Genomic DNA, 19,065 nt, shown 5'->3' with positions numbered 1-19,065 from the left:
ATGATAAAATCTATACTCCTCAGAGGGGCCATCAGCCAGATCAATGTAGTCATCATTCCCCAAATTTGTCACATTCTTTCCTTCCTCCCTACCTTTGCCCACACCCTTTCCTCCCTAGGAGTGTCCTCCTCTCTCTTGCTTTTTAGGAACACTTCTAATAATTTCTCAAGGCTCAATTTTTATGCCATCTTTTCTAGGTAGCCTTTTCTGATATCCATAGTAAGAATGAATCCTTTCTTCTTTGTGCCTGCATGATATTTTATACCCATGACTCATTCATTCATTTTTATATTTATTGCCTTATCAATCAGTTATTGAGCAGAAAATACATTATCAGGCAGTGATAATTCCAGGGAAGGGGTAAGGGTGTTAGGGAAGTGAGTGATCTATACAAAGACATCTAAGACTTTATCTTTACTCTTAAGGAACTGCTGGCTGGGACATGAGACACAGAAATCAATAACTTTAGTACAGCTTATTAAAAGATTTGATGAAGATGTGAACAAAGGGTTGTGGGATTATGGAGAAGGTGACACATTAATTCTGAAAATCAGGGGGGCTTCACGGAAAGGTAGACAATTGAGTTGGGCCTTTAATTTATTTGTTCAGATTTATTAAGGACTTGCTAGCTGTCAGAGACATTCACCTATGTGTTACATGATGGGCGAGAGAGAACTTGGCAGTGAGGAAGGAGGCAGAGAAAGCAATTGCAGCAGAGAAAGGAGCCTGGCCAAATGCATAGACTTGTGAAAGGTCATGGAAAGGGAGGGATTTTGTGTGGCTAGAGCTCAGGAAGCACTGGGAAGGAGAAAAGAAATAAGGTTAGGAGACTGTGAATGTTTCTCTACAATTACTGCAAACTGTTTGGACTGTATCTCTGTAAGGCTTGTTTTGTCCCATTTCAGTGTGTCTCACGGATAGTTATGCCCTATGCTGTCTCTTCTACTACACTGTGAGCATCTTGTGGGCAGAGGCCATAGCTTCTAAATCTTCAGGACCCAGCTCATTGTGTGGCATGTAACAGGCACACAGTTAATCTTTGTTGAATTAATAACTTTAACTCCATAACCCTCTTTAGTAGGAGCTTGGTGTCATGTGTTTTGAGATTTATTTATATTTCGGCTACTATTCCTCATGAGCTGCTATGCTGAATGGGACCTCTCCAGTGTTAACTTATAGGGTAAAGTTTACGGGTTAAGTGGACCCGAAATACATGTCACCCAAGGCAGCCTGAGGCAGCCAAGAAAGCCTGCATCATGTTTAAGGGGAGCCAAAGCTGTGGCTCTGGGAAGACTAAGCTGAGTATAAAGATCAAGTGTAAATGTCAACTCTCAAATGTGGGTAAGCATCGAGAGGCAGAAAGGGGAGAAGTGGGAGGGTGGAGCAGAGTGCCAGGATGAGTGAGGCCAAGGGGTCCGGAACCAAGGAGGTGACCAAGAGGAAAGTGCTGAGGCTCCTGATGGATGGCGTAGAAAGCTAAAAGCGTGTTTGTTGCTCAATCATCTTGCAAATATTTCCAGATTTTTATTTGCTTCCACAGTTATTTCTTGACGAAACTAGCGATCAGCAGATCTATTACAAATTGGTCCCTAAGTACATTCCAGAGCCATTAATTTAAACTGTCAATTTGAATATTATAGTTTTAATTTTTTATTTTTTCTAATAAGCAGTAGAACGACTTTTTTGTTTGTTTGATTTTTAAACCAGAACATTTATTGCATGACTAATCGTTAAGATGAACTGGCTGCTGCAGCAGCTGCCCTCTTGGGTTTAGGTGTGGTTCCTTCACAGAATCCATGCCTGAATGTGCGGTGTACAATTTTTAGGTGCCTCATTCGACCATTCCCAGTGGTATTTCGGCTTTTAGCTTTAGCACTCCAGTTATGCTCTCTCTTTCTCTTGGCAGGGTAGCCACATTTGCCGTAGGTCGACTTCTGAAGGTGGTAGGCCTTAGAGCCACAGCAGTGGCACAACGCATGCGTCTTATTCTGACGCTTTCCAAATGATGACGTTCCCTTCATCATCTCACTTCTGCTGCTGAGACCAAAGACAGAATGACTTTTTAAAACAGAAATTTTATCTGGAATCCAACATAGAACTCAAGAGGACATAGTGTAAACCTTCAACAATTAGTGGAGAATACTTCACTGTAGAACTCCTGGAGATCTCAGGGCAATCCTAGAACTCTGCAGAGCTCAGATAGAAAACCACAGGCCTAGAGGTCAAGGTCAGTTCTCACACATCCTTGAAGTCTTGAATTTAAGAATAAAGTGCCTGAAAGTATGATGTTGCCTTCCTTCTTGCAAATGCATCAGAACGTGAAGGAGTTTTTAAAAAGCATTTATCCCATTGCTGAATGGCAATCAAGTCAGTTCTGGGTTATTTCTTCAGAAAGAAATGGTAAATTTGAGTTCTGTGTTTCCATTTTTAGTCTTTTTACATTACTCCATACCCTTACCACAAAGTGCAGTATGCACTCCTTGTACAGTAATGCATGAGACATGAGAATGGATCACCATGCAGACCATGAACTTCATTGTCCATTGTGTTGTGAGCACACCTGATAGGGTGGGAAAACTCATTTATTTGCAGAATGACTTACTTGGTGAAGGATGCTCACAGAAGGGATCAGAAAAGTGAGCCAACAGGAGGAGAGGACCCACCCAACTAGTTAGAGAACTCCAAGAAGTCTCTTTAGAGTGTTGAGGCAGCAGCAACACTTGGAACCTATAGGTTGCATTCATCAGCTTGCCCAGAGACTTGAAAGTAAGAGAAAAGAGAAAGGTCACATAGTTTATTCTGAAGGAGCCATACAGAATCCTGTTTCTCCTGTTCAACTGCTAAAGGCTTTCATGGATATGGAGAAAATCTAGTGATATTATTTCCAGGCTATGAAATAAGTAGACACTGGACAAAGATCTTTCTTTCTGACTTTTAAAGTTAAGTAGAGAGAGCATAGGTTTTGGACTCAGGATCCATGTTTTCCAGGTTTCAATTCCAGTATAGAGCCTTCTTTGCTATGTGACCTTGAGTTTGTAACATGGGTTTCCTGTGCCTCAGTTTCTTCCTATGGACAGTGAAAATGAGGGTTCCTTTAGCCATCAAAAATGTGAAATGAATGAGACATAGTTTCTATCATCAAAGACCTCCCAATTTGTCAGTGAAATACATTTCACAAGAAGTACTCTTTCTCTCCAGTTGTGGAATAGGAGACTTCAAACAGGTGATGAGACTTAACTTGAATTTGGGGAGGATGAATGCCAGTGTGCTAAATAAATGAAGGGAAGGGACATTTGGGGGCAGAAAGAACAGCAACTTTAAAGCACAGAGATGGAAAAAATTCACAATATACTCTAGGATCTGTAGCTGTTGGAAAAAGTTGAAGCATGGGTAATGTGGTAAATAGGAGAAGAAGAAGGAGAAGGAGGAAAAGAAGGAGAAGGAGGAGGAGGAGGTGGAGGAGGAGGAGGAGGTGGAGGAGGAGGAGGAGGTGGAGGAGGAGGAGGAGGAGAAGAAGAAGAAGAAGGAGGAGGAGGAGGAGGAGGAGGGGGAGGAGGAGGAGGAGGAGGAGAAGAAGAAGAAGAAGAAGGAGGAGGAGGAGGAGGAGGAGGAGGGGGAGGAGGAGGAGGAGAAGAAGGAGGAGGAGAAGAAGAAGGAGGAGGAGGAGGAGGAGGGGGAGGAGAAGGAGGAGGGGGAGGAGGGGGAGGAGGAGGAGAAGGAGAAGAAGAAGGAGGAGGAGGAGGAGGAGGTGGAGGAGGAGGAGGAGGAGGAAGTGGAGGAGGAGGAGGAGGAGGAGGAGAAGAAGAAGAAGAAGAAGGAGAAGAAGAAGGAGGAGGAGGAGGAGCAGGAGGAGGAGGAGAAGGAGAAGGAGAAGGAGAAGGAGAAGAAGAGGAAGAGGAAGAAGAGACCAGATCACAGAGGACATAATAGCCTTATTAAGGGTCTTAGACTTTATCTTAACAGCATCTGGCGATCAATGAAAGATTTTCAACAGAGGAATGACATGTGCCACTTTGGTCACAATATAGGACAAGAGCTGGCAAATTATGGCTCATGAGCCAAATCCATGCAGCTCCTGTTTTTCTAAATGAAATTTTATTGGAACAGAGTCATACCCATTCATTTATGCATTGTCTGCCGCTGCTTTTGCATACAATGGCGGAATTCCTTAGTTGTGCTAGAGATCCTATGGCCACAAAGCCTAAGATATTTACTATCTGGTCCTTTACAGAAAAAGTTTGTCAACCGTGATGCAGAGGATGGATTAAAGGAGGGCAAAGGCTGGTGAGAAGGAGTTTTGTTAGGAAGCCCTGCCAAGACTATAAAAGACGTGGGCTGAGCCTGGACTAGGCAGGAGCAGTGGAGCTGGAGAGAAGGGGAAGGTGTCAAAGGAGGTGAAGTCAACAAGACTTGGTGACTAATTAGATGTGGAGGTGGAATGGTAAGAGGATTCCAAAACAACTCCCAGTTTCTAGCTTGGGCAACTGGATGGGTGGTGGTGCCAGTTGCTAAGATTGAGTTGTCAGGAGGTAGAGCACTTTGGGGGATAAAAAGGATGGTTCTAATTTAGACACGTAGCACTGTGACATCCCAGCAGAGGTTGTAGCTAGAAATGTGGGTCTGGAGCTCAAAAGAGTGATCTGCTCCAGACATACAGACTTGGGATTTGTCAGTATATGGCTGCACAGATTACCCAGGTATGTAGAGTGGGAAGGGAGGAGATGACCAACAGTGGTACCCACAGAAACATCAGTGTTTCAGAATGGACATGGGAAGAGGTGCTTGGAAAGGAAATGGTGAAAGAGGTTCCAGAGGGCATGAGGAAAACTAAGAGAGTATTTGCTGAACAAAGTAAGCCAGACAAAGTGAAACTACCTACCAATGTTCCATAAAGAGAATGGGGGTGGGTCATCGGGGGCAGGAGGGAGAAAGGATGAAAATAAGAGGGATGCAAAGCAGCAGGAGATGAGTGAAGCTGGGAGGAAATACCCTCCATTTCCTGCACACTTGTTATGTGCCAGAGAACATCCTAAGTGCTTGAGTTCATTTCATCTGTACAACAGCCTCTCAAGGTAGGAATAGTGATTCCTGTTTTACACATGAGAAAACTGAGGCATAGATACTTAGCAATTCACTGGAGGTTATACTGCTGGCAAATGGTGTAGTGGGGATTCTAACTCCCAAATCAATGCCCTTGAACCCTACATCAAGTGACACACCTCTATTCCACCTCCCTAACTCCTTACAAATACCAATTGTCACCAAAGACCAGCTCCAATGTTATGTCTTCTGGAATGACTTCCCACTCAACTGTCCCCTTCCCGTGCTGGGTCAGCATGGTGGGGTCCTGAGGCAGAATTGTATTAGGTCAAGCGCATAGAGTTGGGTGCCTGACTGCTTGGGTTCAAATCCTGGCCCCAGTGCTTATAAGCTATGTAACCTCCTCCCACAACCTCCTTGTGCCTCCTTGTGCACTGATAAAATAGGGCTGGCAAGAGTCCCAACCATGTAGGTATGGATTCATGTAAAACTTAGAACAGGACCTAGTGCATAGTGAACATTTAAAAAAAAATTTTTATTGGAGTATAGTTGCTTTACAGTGTTGTGTTTCTGCTGTACAGCAAAGTGAATCAGTTATACGTATACACATATCCACTTTTTTTGATTTCCTTCCCATTTAGGTCACCACAGATCATTGAGTCAGGTCCCCTCTGCCGAACAGAAGGTTCTCATTAGTTATCTATCTATTTTATACATAGTAGTGTATATATGTCGATCCCAATCTCCCAATTTGTCCCACTCCCCCTTGGTAACCACAGGTTTGTTCTCTACATCTGTGACTCTATTTCTGCTTTGCCAGTAAGTTCATCTGTACCGTTTTTCTAGATTCCACATATAAGCGATATTATATGATATTTGTTTTTCTCTTTCTGACTTACTTCACTCTGTATGACAATCTCTAGGTCCATCGAGCATAGTGAACATTTTTTTTTTTAAACAAATGGAATGCCTTCACTTTTATTAATTAATTAATTAATTATTGCTGTGTTGGGTCTTCGTTTCTGTGCGAGGGTTTTCTCTAGCTGTGGCAAGCGGGGGCCGCTGTTCATCGCGGTGTGTGGGCCTCTCACTATCGCGGCCTCTCTTGTTGCGGAGCACAGGCTCCAGACGCGCAGGCTCAGTAGTTGTGGCTCACGGGCCCAACTGCAATGCGGCATGTGGGATCCTCCCAGACCAGGGCTCGAACCCGTGTCCCCTGCATTAGCAGGCAGATTCTCAACGACTGCGCCACCAGGGAAGCCCCGTAGTGATGTAATTTAATAATTACAACTCTCCAATGGCGCTCAGGATGAGCCGGGTGCTGCTCTAAGTACTATATATAGATTAACATTTAATCCTCACAACACACTTCTAAGGAAGGAACTGGTTTTATTTCCATTTTACAGACAAGGAACTGAGGCAGAAAGAGTTTAAATAACTCTGTGATGGGGCTTCAAATACTTGATTTTTGCTAGAAGGGACCTGGGAGTGACGGGTAGACTCCCAATGAGGGCACAAGGGGCCAGGGTGGGAGAGGAGAGCCCCCTGCAATTGATCCCTTGGGTTCTAAAGCTGAAAGGTACCTTGAGGATCTTGTTCTGGTCCTTCTATAGAAAGCATTTCCCTGATAGGCAGGCCACGACTGGCTGTGTGATCTTGTGCAAATCCCTTAAACGTCTCTGAGATTTCACCATCTAAAAAATGGCTTTCTTAGCGGGGATGGTACAATGAGGAGAAATATATGTAAATGTGTATGGTTAGGATTTTTTTTTTAAACTTTAGGGCTCCAATTGTAAGTATGCTAGTTATTGGGAGTATTAGCATAGAAAGTTTGCTCTCTCTTTATATATATACGTGTGTGTGTGTGTGTGTGTGTGTGTGATGCATTTGTTGAATGAATGAACTTTCTTGTGCCTCAGTTTCTTCTTTTGTGAAATGAGACAAGGCTGGTACCTACCTTGCAGTGTTGCTATGAGTTTTAAATGTCTTTCTGCCTGCACAGCTTTTAGAGAAATTCCTGGTATGGAGTAAGCACTCATTAATTATTATTGATGGCAGGGAATTTTCTTTCATTTATTTATCGAGCATGGTGGATGCTCGATAAAAACATGTGTAATGAATGTGAGAGAATTTAAAAACAAAACAGCAACGATCAAAAAATACCTCAGGGGACTTCCCTGGTGGCGCAGTGGTTGGGAGTCTGCCTGCCAGTGCAGGGGACACGGGTTCGAGCCCTGGTCCGGGAGGATCCCACGTGCTGCGGAGCGGCTGGGCCCGTGCACCACAACTACTGAGCCCGCGTACCACAGCTGCTGAGGCCCACGCGCCTGGAGCCTGTGCACTGCGGCGGGGGAGGCTACCGCGATGAGAGGCCCGCGCGGCGCGGCGAGGTGTGGCCGCCGCTTGCCGCGGCTAGGGAAGGCCCGCGTGCGGTAGCGAGGACCCAACGCGGCCAAAAATAAATGTTAATAAGTTAATAAATAAATTAAAAAAAAAAAACCTCAGTACGCTCTGGGCAATGCCCTCCTTTTTCTTAGCAGAGCTCAGACTTGGGTCCCAGCACCAACAAGGCTGTGATAGGTGAGTTCTCAGGGAATGTCTGGGTAGATTCCTTGTGGTCCCAAGTGTCCTGTGCCCACAAACATCTCTGCCTCCTGTCTCTTAAGGGTGCTAACAGTCTGGGGCCGGCGAATGCAGGCTTACACAGAGGGGTACCAGCTCCCAGCTGAACCAGAGATGCACGGAATTCGGTAAGTGCTAAGGGGAGTTTCATTACAGCAGTGACTGCTGTCCAGATAAAAGCTACCTGTCACGACTGGACTCTTCCTGATCCTCCAGATGGCCTGGGCAACGCTCCAGATTGAGGAGCTCTGAGGAAGGTGGTGGAGTCTCCGTGGTTCTGTGTCTGTAGCTCCAAGCCCCAGGTCTCAGCTGTGTGTGCTGAGGGCTTTGGTGGCCCAACCCCCTCTGTTCATTCTGTTGGCTTCTAGGGACAACCTCCGTGATCCCCGCCTCCTGGATGATGAATCATCTCCATTACAATCAATCATTTGGGGAAAGTGGTTGTGCTCGAGTGCAGATTCCTTAGGCTCATAATCATGTCCGGCAGCTCCTGGATTCCAGTTGTTTCTCACCCAGACAGCCAGAAGGCAGAAGTGTCTATACCCCATGCTTTTACTGACAGGTGTGAAGATAAGAGCGTGGCCTTTGGAATTATACTGACCTGGGTTTGAATTCCACCACTGACGGGTTGTGGCTCTGTGCAAACCTTTCACCTCTTAAAATCTTGATTTGCTGCATCTGCAAGATGAGGATAATATTTCCCTGATGGTTCCAGGTAAAGTTGAAAGTAATTCATACAGGGATTCCTAGCATAGAGCCTGGTGCCTAGGTGAAGCATGATAGAAGGCAGCACTATGATTGATGCAAGCAAGCAAAAAGATTTAGAGGAAGGGCAGCAAACTTTGTCTGTAAAGGGCCAGACAATAAATATTTGAGGGTCTATGGGACCAGACAGTCACTGTGGCAACTACTCAACTCTGCCACATGAAAGTGGTCACAGACCATTCTTAAATCAATGAGCAGAGCTGTGTTCTGATAAAACTTTATTTATAAAAACAGGCTGCTGGGGGCTCCCCTGGTGGCACAGTGGTTAAGGATCCACCTGCCAATGCAGGGGACATGGTTCGAGCCCTGGCCTGGGAAGATTCCCCCATGCTGTGGAGCAACTAAGCCCATGCGTCACAGCTACTGAGCCTGCGCTCTAGAGCTCACGTACCACAACTACTGAGCCTACTTTCCACAACTACTGAAGCCCACGTACCTAGAGCCCATGCTCCGCAACAAGAGAAGCCACTGCAATGAGAAGCCTGTGCACTGCAACAAAGAGTAGCCCCCGCTCGCCACAACCAGGGAAAGCCTGCGCACAGCAACAAAGACCCAACGCGGCCAAAAATAAAATAAAAAATAAATTAAGGAAAACAAACAAACAGGCTGCTGGCAGGATTTGGCTCCTGGGTTGTAGTTTTCCCACACAAGGAGACTGAGTCTTATAATATCTATACGTTCTAGTCACTAATAATATTTAATCTGTTTTACCTTTATGGTGGGTATTTAATTCTTCCTTGTGCGATAGAGAGACTCAGCTTGGAAGCCTAAATTTTCTTTGTCCCTGTACTCAGGTATGACTGGGCATATCCTCAGAGTCCATTTTGCATATGGAACCAAGGTTCTATCTCAAGGGAACAGAAAATGGAAGTGTACTAACTTGGTTCAAGGATGTTGGTTCAGTGTAGCAAGGAAAAGCGGTTTTGAGTATATTTGTTTCTGGTAGGCAGGGGATGTATCTGGCTCATCTGTAGGGCCTGGTACAGAGTAGTCAGTCTTTGGTGAGTTAATTCAATAAACAGATCCTAAATAATTTCCTTCATCCTTTTCATGCAGTTGTATGTCCCTGACAGTTTGGGGCTCTTGCTAATTGGATGGAAAGCTTCCATCTGAGATTCATAACAAAGGTTCATGACCAAGTTAGGTAGCCATTTAGGGTTATTTGTCTAATGTGCTCCCACTGCTTCACGAGGTTAGTGTCCCCACAGTAGCAGAGGGCGGTGTTCCTTGAAGATCATAGCAGATAATTTCCAAATACAGCCACACCAATGTATCAATATATATGCCATCCCACATGTTCTTATTACAATGTGATATGAACACTTTTCCATCAAAACGTGGGCTTTATGTTCCCTCCCCTTGGACCTGGATGGACCTTTGTAACTGCCTCCATCAACAGAATGTGGCAGAAGTGAGGCTGCACGACCCCCAAGGCGAGGTCATAAAAGTCAATATGTATACAATGGAATATTACCCAGCCATAAAAAGAAACGAAATTGAGCTATTTGTAATGAGGTGGATAGACCTAGAGTCTGTCATACAGAGTGAAGTAAGTCAGAAAGAGAAAGACAAATACCGTAGGCTAACACATATATATGGAATTTAAGAAAAAAAAATGTCATGAAGAACCTAGGGGTAAGACAGGAATAAAGACACAGACCTACTAGAGAACAGACTTGAGGATATGGGGAGGGGGAAGGGTGAGCTGTGACAAAGCACGAGAGAGGCATGGACATATATATACTACCAAACGTAAGGTAGATACGTGGGAAGCAGCCGTATAGCACAGGGAGATCAGCTCGGTGCTTTGTGACCACCTAGAGGGGTGGGATAGGGAGGGTGGGAGGGAGGGAGATGCAAGAGGGAAGAGATATGGGAACATATGTATATGTATAACTGATTCACTTTGTTATAAAGCAGAAACTAACACACCATTGTAAAGCTATTATACTCCAATAAAGATGTTAAAAAAATAATAATTATAATGCCAAAAAAAAAAAGTCAATATGGTCTCACCTGTTTTTTCTCACTCTTAGGACACTTGTCCTTGAAATCCATACACCGTGTTGTGAGGAAGCTCAGGCCACACGAAGAAGCCACATGGAAGTGTTTTGGCTGACACTTAGCTAAAACCCCAGCTGACAGTCAATGTCAACATGTGAGTAAATGAGGGTTCAGATAGTTCTGGCCCCTGGCCTTTGAATCTTCCACTTGAGGCCTCAGACATCATGAGGGAGGAATTAGTGTCGAAATGCCCTACCCAGAGAGAGATCACAAGTGATGACTGAGTTTTTAGGCCACTAAGTTTGGGGTAATTTGCTATGCAGCATTAGGGAACTAATGTAAAGATATTGCAATCCTTTACTGTCCTGATGGTCCTATTATGTCACAGAGGACTTGAGAGCACAGTAATGCTGGGAAAAGCCAGCAGGCACCATGGGTCATCATTCATTCATTCAGTACCTACTCTGTATCAGGCTCTGTGTAAGATTCTGGGGAAACACAGATGTGGATGCTGCTTCAGCTTCTATACTCAAAGAGATCATAACATACAGGAGAAGATAGACTCTAACCAATAACTAAATTTACAAAGTGATAAGGGCTTAAAGGAGACCGTAGGAAGTGAGGCAGGAAAACAATGAAGGGAACAATTATTTATACCTGGAGGAGTGTGGAAAAGCTCTACGTAGAAAGTGTCACTCAGTTGGGCTCCGTAGGAAGAATAGCAGTTCACTAGGTAGCCAAGCAGGGAGGTGGAATTCTAGGCAGAGGGAACGGTGTGCAGAAAAGTCAGCAGGTGGGAAGGAGTCTGGAGGGTTGGGGGAATCAGGTGGCTGGAAAGTGGAATTGGAAGGAGGGCTGTCAAGAAAAGAAACAGGGAAGGTAGGATGGAGTCCTACTGTGACGAGATTTCCGTGGTTGTTCTGAGAACATTAAAATTTATTCTACAAGCAATAAGGAGCCACTAGAATATTTTAGATGGGTCATTTTCCAACAGCGTGGAGGGAGGAGAATTCAAAGCCAAGGAACGCAGTTGGGAGGCTGTTATCTCCTAAAAAACCCTGGAGGGAGGGCTGAGCTGAGGCAGTGTCTGCAGTAAAGGAGAGGAGAAGATGGGTGTATGAGATAGTTTAGAGCTGACTCTAACATGGGTCGACCACGGGTGTTGGGGCATCCCCAGTGCCTGGCCCGGGTCACAGGGCAGAGACAGGGAGCAGGGCGTGGGGAAGACCGTGAGCTCACCTGTGGACCTGTTAGGTTTGAGCCTCGCAGTTGGAAACATCCAGTAAGCAGTCCCTGCGGGATCACACGCTCCAAGGGGAAGCTCTGAGCTAGAGATAGAGCATTGGGAGCTGTCTGCTTCGAGGTATAATCGAAGCCCCGAAGGAGTGGATGAGGTTATTGAGAACAGCGTTTCTCAACCTTAAACAAAGGGAACGTACTGTCTTGGTAAACATACACCCCCTACCTCCAAAAAAACCTAGAAAAACAAACTGATAGAACTCCGTGGGTACAGCTAAGAATCACTGCATGGTGGTTCATCACCAAGGAGATTTTGCTGAGCTTAACCTTCAGAGATTTGTATTAAAAAATAGACATCTCAAAACAAACAGGTAGATACAAAGAACAGAGTAGTGGTTACCGGAGGGGAAGGGGTGGGGGGTCGAAATGGGTAAAGGGGGTCAACTGTATGGTGAGGGGTGGAAACTACGCTTTTTGGTGGTGAGCACTCTTTCTGGTACGCAGAAGTCGAAATACAATACTGTACACGTGAAACTTACATAGTGTTATATAAACCCATACATTAAAAAAAAACGCTCAGCCATCTCTTGCTTTTATTAAATATTAAGTTACACTATTAAATATGCTTTTTCAAAATTTATTTACCCTATCTTAGCGGTTCTGATATGGCTGGCATTTTGCTTTCCCCTCTCCTCCCCAGGCCTGGGTTACACCAATTTTTAAAGGGAGAACTGGGAAAGAGGAGACTGAAGGGAAAACACGGGAGGGGGCGGGGCCGGCGAGGCGCAGGGGTGGGATGGGGTGGGAGGGGAAAGGAAGGGGGCGGGGCTAAAGAGGCGCGGGTGGGAGGGGGCAGAGGACAGGGGGAGTCAGGGAGGAGGAGCTTTCTGGGGGCGGCCAGCTGTGCCAGGTACTGCGGAGAGGACCTCGGCGAGGCGTTTGGTCCCGGGGCTGGGCGGGCTCTGGGTGCGCGCGGTACTCAGACTGGATGGCAAGGCCGGCGCTCGGGGGGGATGGAGGTGGGGTCACCTCCTCTCCGCAAGGGGACCTCGACTGCACAATTTGATGCTGTCACACAACAGCTTTTTCACAATTTACGTAGCTGATTTCACGCACTTCCGAAAGTTCTGCCGCATTCCTGGCAGTTAAAATTGTTCTTTGGGCAGTCGGCGAGATGGGTGCCCCCAGTACGACGCCACTTAGCCAGAGCAGTTTTAGAAGTTCGGATTGCAGAGGGCTGCTGGGCCAGAGGGAGATGCGAGAGTACGGGTGTGGACTCTCCCCTGGCTGGCTGAGGGCACAGCTACTGTCAGCCCGGCTCTGACACAGAAACCGGGCCCGTTCTAGCCTCTTGCTTGTGATGCTCTGAGTGACGGAGACCCGTCCACTCACAGGAACGGCACGGGGCTGCGCAGCTGGATTTTATCTGTATTTCACCTTCAGGCGAATTTCTTGAGGAAAAAGAAAACCGAAAAACAAACAAAAAACCCCGTGTGCGTGTGGGTTCGTTGGTGATTTTTTCAGCGAGGATTGTTAAATCGAGGCCAAAAGAGTCATTAAAATCAAACATACAATTACCTTCTGTACCCTCTCAATATCCGGGAACAATTAAGCCTAAGCAAACGAAATTGCCAATGGCCTAAAATTGGAAAAGAAATCTCTCTGCCTGCCTAAGTGGGGTTTACAGAGAAACCCCTGGGACTCTTGATGTCCCAAACAACCTGTTAGTGCTTTGGAGACCTTATGGAACAGGTTTCTGCATTTGGTTTGTCGGTTATTATTTTTTTTCTTTTTTGAACTCTACACACCATCAATTGCAACTGTTTCCAAGATTGTCCTGGGTAGTCAATAAGTACATTTCTTTTCTGAGAAGGATGTATTTTGAGGAGGAGCAGAAAGTACAATGGGGAAAATGTCAGGAGGAATTAAATGGCGTGACATAATTCCCAGGGGGAGGCAGACGTCAGGTGCATTCCCTGTGTCTTGCTCTACCTTGGAAATCTTTCAGAACTCATTGGAAAATAAAGATGTATGTGATGGAGACGTGGGTGGATTCAATAGCTATGATAAGAGAGAGGGAATGAAATGCAAACACATCCTTGGTTGGATTATTAAACTGCTTTAAATTCATAATTCACAGCTGGATATAAAGCATTGTTTTCCATTGCATCTTCTTCTTTGTAGGAAAAAAAAGGGTAACTTGCGGTTTATTATTTCTGACTTGGACCATAGAACCGTGTATAGTAGATTCTTGGTAAGTATTTGTCAAACATTAAGTGTATAAATGAGTGAGAATGAGTGAGTAAATGGCAAAGTCAAAGGAACTTTTTGGGTTATATAAAATTAAGTTGTTGTGCAATTAAAAACAAAACCCTTAGATGCAAGAGGGAAGAGATATAGGAACATACGTATATGTATAACTGATTCACTTTGTTATAAAGCAGAAACTAACACACCATTGTAAAGCAATTATACTCCAATAGAGATGTTAAAAAAACAAAACCCTTATGCTCCTATGCCAATCATTATTTAGGCAGGTTCACACCCATTATTGTATTTAACTCTTCCAACAATACTGTGAAGTAAATATTAGTATCTCCATTTTACAGTTAAGGAAACACAGGCTTAGGGAGGGTAAGCAGTTGCCCAAAGTAGCATATTTAGGAAGTGGTGACAATGACATTCAGAACCGGTCTTCTTATTCTTCACCAAGTTTTCTTTCCACACATTATGATAGACATTGGAAGGTTGGAGGTGGGCATATATCCAACGAAGCCTCCAGGAATACTGCTTGTTCCAGAAACCTTGTACAGTTTCAGTTTATATTTCCCAGATCCAATGTGAAAAAAAAGAAGGACTCTCATCTGTTTGGAAAGGTGAAATCGAGTTTTTTGAAGCTGTAAGACAGGTGAGGTTTTTGGTTATTGATTTAATAAATCTGCGTTCCCCTGGAGCTTGGGTACTTATCACTTTTTACAAATAAATTTTATTTCGGAATATTCACATACTTAAAAAAGAGTGGCAAGTACAATGCAAATAACTTTTTTTCCTTCTGAATTATTTGAAAATAAGTTACCAATCTGATGTCCTGTGACATCCAAATAGTGAAGTCGGTATTTCCTATAAACAAGGATATGCTCCTATATAACCACAATGCAACCATCAAACTCAGGATATTAACGTCTATCCAATACTATCATGTAATCCTCAGGCTCCATTCACATTTCATGCATGGTCCCAATAATGTGCTGTTAGTCCTGCTGGAAGACTCCACTCTAGAATCATTGTTCTCAGTTGTCAATGCTCTTTAGTCTCCTTCAGCATGGGACAGTTTCTCAGTCTTTCGTTATTCACGACCTTGACACTTTTGAAGATTACAGGCCAGTTATTTCGTAGAACATCAGTTCAGTTGTGTTTGTCTGATGTTTCTTCATGACATTATCCCAGTTGTGCTGCTCTGGCAGGACTACCCCAGAAGCGATGCTGTTCTTCTCATTGCATCCTGGCACGAGGTGTGAAATTCCAGTTTGTTCCATCACTGACGATGTTCAGTTCCTAAGGTGGCATCTGCCAGGCTTCTCACTGTAACGTTACACTCTCTTTTCCCTCTGTAATTTTTTTTTAACATCTTTATTGGAGTATAATAGCTTTACAATGGTGTGTTAGTTTCTGCTTTATAACAAAGTGAATCAGTTATACATATACATATGTTCCCATATCTCTTCCCTCTTGCGTCTCCCTCCCTCCCACCCTCCCTATCCCACCCCTCTAGGTGGTCACAAAGCACCGAGCTGATCTCCCTGTGCTATGTGGCTGCTTCCCTCTAGCTACCTATTTCACATCTGGTAGTGTATATATGTCCATGCCACGCTCTCACTTTGTCACAGCTTACCCTTCCCCCTCCCTGTGTCCTGAAGTCCATTCTCTAGTAGGTCTGTGTCTTTATTCCCATCTTGCCCCTAGGTTCTTCATGACCTTTTTTTTTTTTTTTTTTAGGTTCCATATATGTGTGTTAGCATACGGTATTTGTTTTTCTCTTTCTGACTTACTTCACTCTGTACGACAGACTCTAGGTCCATCCACCTCACTACAAATAACTCAATTTCATTTCTTTTTATGGCTGAGTAATATTCCATTGAATGTATGTGCCACATCTTCTTTATCCATTCATCTCTTGATGGACACAGGTTGCTTCCATGTCCTGGCTATTGTGAATAGAGCTGCAATGAACATTGTGGTACTCCCTCTGTAATTTTATGGGCATGTACTTTGAAACTATCTAAATATCTTGGTTTTGATCAAATTTTCGCTTTTTAAGTAGTTTGTCAGTTGCACTCGTGGCTTCCTATTTTATTTGATGAGTTATCATCCTTTGCTGTTATTATTTATTTTGATGTTCATAGTGTCCTAGATTTGGCCAGTGGGAATCCTTTCAGTCTGGATTCTGTGTCCTCTTGACTTGTCCCCATCATTCTCTGAGTCCTTCCTTACTTTATGGCACAAGATGTTCCAGGCTCATCTTGTACTTTCCCTGCCCTAGTCCTGGAATCAGCCGTTTCTCCAAGGAGCCCTGGTTCCTGGTTTTTTGTTTTTTTTTGTTTTTTTTTTTGCGGTACGCGGGCCTCTCACTGCTGTGACCTCTCCCGTTGCGGAGCACAGGCTCCGGACGCACAGGCTCAGCGGCCATGGCTCACCGGCCTAGCCGCTCCGTGGCATGCGGGATCTTCCCGGACCGGGGCACGAACCCATGTCCCCTGCATCGGCAGGCAGACTCTCAACCACTGCGCCACCAGGGAAGCCCTGACACCCTACTCTTAACCTCCATGGCCTTCCCACCTCCAGCTGGATCCACTTGTCCACCATTCAGGACAGAACTGTTCAGAAAGAAAAAGGAAGAGAAAGAAAGAGGAAGAGGAAAGGGACTGGGAAAAAGGAGGTGCTTCTGATTTTAGTTAAGAAATAAGACTGCTAGGGACTTCCCTGTTGATCCAGTGGTTAAGACTCTGCCCTTCCAATGCAGGGGGCGCAGATTCGATCCCTGGTTGGGGAACTAAGATACCACATGCCATGTGGCACTGCCAAAAAAAAAGGGGGCACTAGAAAAAATTCTTCACTTCTTAGGAAATGTTATCCAGGCTATAAAAAGGTTTTTTGTTTGTTTGTTTGTTTTTTAAAAGAGCCCATACTTCAAGTATTCAGCAGGCAATTAGAATTATTCTTGACTGTGGGGATATCTTTGATTAGAATCAGGCATCCATCCCTACCCGCTTCTTGGGGATCTTTCTTTATCCCAGGGGTGGGAAGGCTAGAAACTACATTTCCCTGATTCCCTTGCAGTTGGGGTTCTGGAAGCAAATTAGATTCCACCAATGAGATGAAATTCCAAGAGACTTGGAAGTTTACAGTGAGTTGGAAGCCACAGTCTTGTCATTGCTGCTGGCCAGTGAGGTGATAGACACACGCATGTCTGTGGACTGACTCAGGTTTAAGGCATGTAATGCAGTTACCAGCTTTTAGAGAATGAGAGATATTGGCAGTTGAAGTCAGAAGCAGCTGCAGCAGAGGTTCACTGACCTCTGCATCTCAGCTTTGGAGCTGTGCACTTGAGCCAGGAGCCCCCCAGATTGGCTCCTCTAGCCCTCCAAGGATTATATAAGCACCTCATCCCCTGTATTAAATGTCCTTCTGTTTAAAATACCTGGAGGGACTTCTTTTTCCTGTATTAACTCCTAACTGGCACACTGGCCTTGTATATGAAGGAAGATTAGACAGTAGGCAACAGATATTAACTTCTGGAAAGGTGTCTTTACTTTTTATTTACTTTGAAACTTGTTTTGTACATATTAGGGGCAGTGTGCTAAGCTAGACTTGCAGATGTGAATAAAGGTAACAAACATGCAATCCTGGTCTCCAGGAATTCCAGACTGGAAGAAGGAAATAGAGAAAAAACCCTTAATAAACAACCAACTTCAAAATAAGACAGATGGAGATAAGTGTTATGAAAGAGAGGCAAGTGTAACATTCTTCACAGGTCATGGACCATGGCTTAAAGGTCTCCCAGCCTGGCCCACCTCTTTAGCATCACTTACTGCTACTAACCCCTGGACCCCACACGCTTCATCGCCAGCCATGTCGAACTCATTGCCATACCTTAAATGTCACTTTCCCTTTCAGAACTGGAATGTTCTTCCTCCACCTCTCATGCCTGAAGAATTCATGTACATTCTTCAGAACTAAACTTCAGTGTCACTCACCTACTCTGTGCAGGAATTATATAGAGTTTGTCTCTCCCTCTTGAACTTCTGATTGGGAAAACCAAGTGTCTGTTGAAGGCATCTCTCCCTCCTTTCTTTTTTTTTTTTTTTTTTTTTTTGCGGTACGCGGGCCTCTCACTGTTGTGGCCTCTCCCATTGCGGAGCACAGGCTCCGGACACACAGGCTTAGCGGCCATGGCTCACGGGCCCACCCGCTCCGCGGCATGTGGGATCCTCCCAGACCGGGGCACGAACCCGCGTCCCCCGCATCGGCAGGCGGACTCCCAACCACTGCGCCACCAGGGAAGCCCCCTCCTTTCTTAAAAGTCTTTCCTTGATGGTCTTTCTAGAGAATGTGGTCTCTAAAAGGAGAAATTACACCATTAAACGTCACTCGCCTTTTCCCCAAGGAACAAAACGCTTTAATGTTGCAGAGTACTTAAATACAGCAAATCTTTCAAAGATGAATCCTTTAAAAGAAGATTTTATATATACACATACTCTCCTATAGGCCCACATTTGCATATGTGCATTTCTACTTCCTGACAGACTCTGCCTACACTTGGGAATTTTTCCTTGGGGTTCAGTGTCTCTAGGATCTGTCAGAATGATTGTCAAGCTGAGCTCTGGGCGAGCTTAGGAAGGGTTGTGTAGCTGTGCTCGTCTCTGTGAAGACGGATCCTTTGTTGACTTTTGAATTAATCCGTACGCCGCACTCTCCCACCACTTGTTTAGGATCTCGGGTGCTTACCAGTGTTATTACGGCGCATTCATGGAATGCTGTATGTTTGGAAAATAGTTTACAACTGTTTGTTAACCAGCGCAAGCTGAGAGCATTTCAGCAATGGTTGATTTGCTTCGTAAAGCGCCGGCAACCACATACAATATTTATGGGGTTGCAAAATCTCCTTAAATGGATGAAGTTCACTTTCCCTACTTGGATCTGACCAACATTTGTGGGATGCTGTCTGTGTGCTATGCACTGTGCTAAGATTCCACTGAATGAATGAGCATTCATTCAGCAACTACTATGCCCGTCATTGGGCAAGTATTCCACTGAGCGAAAGAGCGTTTACTAAGTGCCTTCTAGGGACCCAGGTCTAATGCTAAAAATGAACTGACGAAATAGCCTCTCATTATG

The 19,065-nt window shown here is 44.8% G+C and overlaps 1 pseudogene; it reads right to left on the bottom strand.

Annotated features, from left to right (window-relative positions):
* Positions 1 to 1,730: 1,730 nt before the first annotated feature.
* LOC137227002 (large ribosomal subunit protein eL37 pseudogene) lies at positions 1,731 to 2,024 on the bottom strand (annotated as a pseudogene).
* Positions 2,025 to 19,065: the final 17,041 nt, after the last annotated feature.

This window comes from Pseudorca crassidens, chromosome 7 (genome assembly GCF_039906515.1).
Source record: "Pseudorca crassidens isolate mPseCra1 chromosome 7, mPseCra1.hap1, whole genome shotgun sequence".
Classification (NCBI taxonomy): Eukaryota; Metazoa; Chordata; class Mammalia; order Artiodactyla; family Delphinidae; genus Pseudorca; species Pseudorca crassidens.
This window is presented reverse-complemented; position numbering and strand designations above follow the sequence as displayed.